The sequence below is a fragment of the Schistocerca piceifrons genome, chromosome 11, assembly GCF_021461385.2.
Source record: "Schistocerca piceifrons isolate TAMUIC-IGC-003096 chromosome 11, iqSchPice1.1, whole genome shotgun sequence".
In the NCBI taxonomy this organism is placed as follows: Eukaryota; Metazoa; Arthropoda; class Insecta; order Orthoptera; family Acrididae; genus Schistocerca; species Schistocerca piceifrons.
Window position 1 is genome coordinate 148,420,512 of NC_060148.1, and position 6,091 is coordinate 148,426,602.

The following is a 6,091-nucleotide window of genomic DNA, read 5'->3' on the forward strand; positions in this document are numbered from 1 at the left end:
AATCCATCTCCATACTAATACTGTCTATTATGTCAAGACTGTTCATAGCTACAAGGTCTAAAATATTTCAATTATGCATGTGCTGTCAAACTAGTTGACCAAGTCAGTTTTCAGAATACTGTTTAAAATACTTCACATGAGTGCTTGTGCATACCACGTGCAATGTATGCACAGACATCTTAGTCTACACTCAGATTAAAATTATCATCTTTCTGCACTACTGAGTGTAGATATTCATTGAATGATTCTGTAACTAGAACAGTAGTATTACATGGTGAATAAAAACATCCAATGCTTGAGTTCATCATAGTTCAACTCTTGGACTTGGCACCAATTTTCATGTCACTTTGTATGCATATATTTTAGACTTCTTACTTGTATTTATAATGTAAGGAAGCAATTTTACAAACACACATGGTAAAACTATTTCACCCGCTCAAAGACAATACTTAAATCCATACAAGATAAAGCATTAAAAAATATTTTACTTTGCCCGTTTCCTAGTTTCCGACCAGGTGCTCACTATAATCATATGAGGCTTCCACTGTTACCCTAAAGCAAAAATGTGACTGCTAATGTGAGTACACGTTTGTCAACCACCTCATTATTTCCACCACAACTCAACAATGCTTAATACCATTGAGTCACATAAATTCTAAAACTACCTCTTTATTTGCACTTTTCTCCAACTCCTCTTTTACATTCATCCTGCACGGGTAAACCTGAGTCTATGGTAATAATAACAATCTGTAATGAGTGCATTTAAGCCGTCACAGTATTATATAAATGTATTACATACATATTGTATAAAAGTATCAGATATATAAAGACTAACTATCATACTTCTTAAGAATTAATTAGTAGTTCTGGGTACAAGTCCTCTTGTGAGTTAGAAATTCTGAGCAACAAATTCACCATGGTATATTTCAATGGGAGGCAACAAAAAATTTTACAACTGATTAATGACAACACCTTTGATAATTCATTATGTTCTTGCACAATAGCCTTCTACTTGTGCTATTATTTTCTGTCATATTTTCTAGTTTAATAATCTTCACATGTAAATAATGATAGTGCATTCAAATAACACACATATGACCTGAAAAACTAAAATCGACATTGCTCATATCAAGTAAAGGAACACAGTATACTCTATCTGTGTAGGAAAGCATGACCTGGACTGTCCTGTGGCACATCACTCATCCTACTTTCAAGACCAGAGTCATAAGACATCTAGAATAGTCCAATCAAAACTTCATTTTTCACCAAACACTTATTTCTTATAACAAATGATTAATACACACATATGCCTTTAACACTCTCATTTACTTAGCACTCAAATTACTTTTCTAACATCAAACAATTCCATGTTAAACAATTCATCAAATTAGCTTTACCTCCAAACTAAACATAACACAAATAATTCAACAGACAGTTATCTTATATTCCCTTCTATACCTTTTTCCAAACTTGTCGAAAACTTTGACAAACAAAGGAAAAAAAAAGCCTTCAGGTCAGGAAGATACAATTCCCACAAACTAACAGTTTTAGTGACTCACCTTGCACCATTACCGCAGAATCACCATGAAACTCATGTATTACTCACATGCTCCCTTTATTTGGTAACATGTTAGTATCAATTATTTTCTAAGGTGCATCAATGAGATCAAGTTAATGCAGAAAAGTCAGGGTACCTGGATTAAGAAATTGTAGCTATCAATAAAAACATGATTTACTAATTACAGAAAAAAATGAAATATTACTTTGGGAATAAGTCAAATGTGCGAACATATTGAATATGATGAGGATACTAAGATATTTTATCTTCAGAAATGGATAATAAGAAACGTAAGTCACTATTAAGTTCTCATTTTACATACTCTTTACAGGTGTTTGTTTCAATGGTCTGCCAGAAAATAAAAATAATACACTCTTATGTCTTGGTTCTTATGAGGTGACAAGGACAGCACACAATAATGCTGATTCACAGGTTGCAATGAAAGGAAGAAGGCATTAGTAAAGACATAAATGAACAGTTTACAGTTCTGATGTGAGACAGAAAATAACATCCACTTCTGGTAGAATGACAATGTCTTTCCCTGTAGCTGCTCAAATGTCTCACTGTTGTCCAACTTTGTTGTTGTCTGACCAAAGTCCTACAAAGTGGTACAGCTGGTGGACAGGTTCCTGTCCACCTCTGTTGGGTGCAGGCTAATTCCTGTCTTTGTTGGAGTCCTGGACCACACTGGATTGACATCCTGTCAGTGATCTGGGTGGTGCTAAGAACTGCTGCTGAAGGTGCTAATGATGAGCAACAAGGAACAGCTGGTGTTGAGCCCAAAGCATGAGTGCTGTCAGCTAGTGGTTATGCAGCATTGTGAGTAATCTGGCAAAAAGATTTCCATGAGGTGTCACATGACATGTGAACACATGCTGCATGGCATGCAGATGAAATGTAGTGCTGTAATCATAGCACCAGTTATCTGCGTGCACTGTTGGTGGGTGACACTGGTGCCTCTTGTGAGCCAGCTCGAGTCTGGTATGTACACAGAGCAATGTCCCACTGTTCATAAGCACGTCTGGCTTTGGTGAAGGTTGCCTAGGGTTAGGGCAACCTGCTTGCCACATGTTTTCCATAGTAGTATTCCCCAAAACGAGTTGCCAGACATTACATAAACTAAAAATTGAAAATAATCTTACACTTCACACACACAGAGAATCGCTTTGTTTATTTGCATGAAGACCTGTTTCATTCATTGGCGTGGTATTGGCATGTATACATGCCTGTGCTACAGCAGCATAGTGTTTGGTGATCATCATAGACAGAAGCGAATGGAGGTTAACATTCCCCCCCGTCAACCTGCACTGGCAGCATGGCTTATTCCGTGGTGACCCCATCCCATGCATGTGCTGAGCCATGTCTAGTGGTAATTCCTGTAGTTGGCTGCAAATGTAGGGAAAGAATAGACTCATCCCATGTCCACACAGAGTTGATGTGTAATGTCTGGCATAGCTTGTTGCATTGGAGGAGGGGATAGCCCTGGTTCACACCTACACCATGTTTATTATTTATTCTCCCTTGTGCTGTATCACTTTCCCCACACAAAGTCCTTTTTCGAACTAGCACTGCTGGATTCCTAATCTTTATTTCATTACAAACATAATTTTCAAAGTCATTCATATTTGTTAAGTTTTTATCAAGTATTACTAGGTTCTGTCTGATATTACCATATAACAAGGTTTGAAGTTTGTCTTTTTCTTCTTTATTTTGGTCCTTTCACACTGTAAAACATGTTGCATCCTCATGTTCTTGAGATGATCAGGGATCTTTTGTTTTGTTCTGCTTCACTTTTCTCTTCTTTCATCACCACACATTCTCTCCAGCATTTTGATCCACTCACTGATGTCAACATTGTTCACTGTTTCCCTTCTGAGATTTTTCTCCTGGGAATTCCATGTCAAATTCTTGGTAGCTTTCTACTGTCATTCCTAAATGATTGCACCTCACAACCATGTCTTCCCTTATCTTCTTTGTAACTAAACTGAAATCTTCTTCTGTTCAAGCAATCCATTAGCCTCCTCTAAATTTTGCTAAAAAATGTGACATCATAGACTAAGCCTTTTGGGTAGAACTTATCATTCTTGAGAGTCTTGATATGTCAAACGCTCTTTTCATCACTTTCCTGTATGGTTTCTTCAATACTGTTTTTGTTCTTGGCAATTTCATACTTTATAGTCTCTATTCAGTTATAGAGTCCATCGTATTTCCTGCATTTCCACTACAGCCTTCTCTATTTTGGAGAAACCACTATGCACTGCTAACACATTTTATTCCTCAACTAAATATGTGCTCACCTGGAGTAACCTTCCTACATTTCCAATTGTTTCAGTCTGGTTTTGCAGAGCTGCTTCCAATTCAGAAATTCTTTACTGACTGTTTGCTCTTAATTCTTTGCCTTTGGTTCCATGTTGTTCTGTCTTACTGACTACTGACAATTCCCTTAATCTCTTCTGTCTGCATTTTAAAATTCTTGAACTTCTTCCTTCTCGTTTAGGTATTGTACTTTTCAATCTTCCGCTTCTTACCTGATGAACCTGCCATTCTTCCTTCTCCTTTAGCTATTGTGCCTTCTGATCATCACCTTACCTGATCAGCCAGTGATTCTTATTTCACCTAGGGTCTTTCACCTTCACCTTATTGAACCCATTTATGCTTTAATTTTATTTTGTGGTTCCTGTTTGATACTAGACACATTTGGCTTTTCTTGATCTTTGTACGACCCTGAGAAAGGTGTACATAACATTATCTTCCACACTGAATTCACTAGTGTCTAAAACCCAGAGTCAGATTTGCCCCTTTGTTTCATTTTGCCGCTATTGTGGTCATTTATCTTCCCATTAAATACTTCTCTTGTTTCAGCCAGAATGAATAATTTTTGGCATTACAAGCTAAACAATCACCATTTGACTTCAGTTAATATCCAACATACATTTCCAGCACCAGCAGTTCTAATCTTCACATGATGCTTCAATCAAAAATAAAAACATTACTCATAAAAATTCTACAGCAACAATGCTGGGAAAAATTACAATATTGCTTCTTGTTACACATCTTGTTACTGGGGCATAGTGTAGTGTGTCCTGCAATTCTGAAAATGACTCCATAGTGTTCTTGTGACTCATGTAACTATTGAACATATAAAGAAATTTCAATTTCTCACTTCACAGTTCCTTCACACTTCAGTCTGCTTATGTGTTTCGCAACACTGGCTCCTACTGGTCAAACAATGTGTACTCTATCACCTACTATCAGCGAATCATGTTAAACTCTTCACAATCACTTAATTTTAATACTATGATTTCAATTTATTCTCTCCTGCATTCTTCCTCATCCAAGATAATCCTGTCACTGCCCCTGTGCAGGGGATCAGGTACACTGAACTACTATGCATTATGCCACTCATTACTGCTTTTACTATTTGAATCATAAAACTTTTAGAAGCCAATAGTTACATAAAAAACTTTTATTTCACTGAACACTTATTTCTGATAAAATTCATCATCATCATCATCATTTAAGACTGATTATGCCTTTCAGCGTTCAGTCTGGAGCATAGCCCCTTTATAAAATTCCTTCATGATCCTCTATTCAGTGCTAACATTGGTGCCTCTTCTGATGTTAAACCTATTACTTCAAAATCATTCTTAATCGAATCCAGGTACCTTCTCCTTGGTCTGCCCCGACTCCTCCTACCCTCTACTGCTGAACCCATGAGTCTCTTGGGTAACCTTGCTTCTCCCATGCGTGTAACATGACCCCACCATCTAAGCCTGTTCGCCCTGACTGATACATCTATAGAGTTCATTCCCAGTTTTTCTTTGATTTCCTCATTGTGGACACCCTCCTGCCATTGTTCCCATCAACTAGTACCTGCAATCAACCTAGCTACTTTCATATCCATAACCTCAACCTTATTGATAAGGTAACCTGAATCCACCCAGCTTTCACTCCCATACAGCAAAGTTGGTCGAAAGATTGAACGGTGCACAGATAACTTAGTCTTGTTACTGACTTCCTTCTTGCAGAAGAGAGTAGATCGTAGCTGAGTGCTCACTGCATTAGCTTTGCTACACCTCGCTTCCAGTTCTTTCACTATGTTGCCATCCTGTGAGAATATGCATCCTAAGTACTTGAAACCGTCCACCAGTTCTAACTTTGTTCCTCTTATTTGGCACTCAATCCGTTTATATTTCTTTCCCACTGACATTACTTTCGTTTTGGAGATGCTAATCTTCATACCATAGTCCTTACATTTCTGATCTAGCTCTGAAATATTACTCTGCAAACTTTCAATCGAATCTGCCATCACAACTAAGTCATCCGCAGATGCAAGACTGCTTATTTTGTGTTCACATATCTTAATCTCACACAGCCAGTCTATTGTTTTCAACATATGATCCATAAATAATATGAACAACAGTGGAGACAGGTTGCAGCCTTGTCTTACCCCTGAAACTACTCTGAACCATGAACTCAATTTACCATCAACTCTAACAGCTGCCTGACTATCCATATAAAGACCTTTAATTG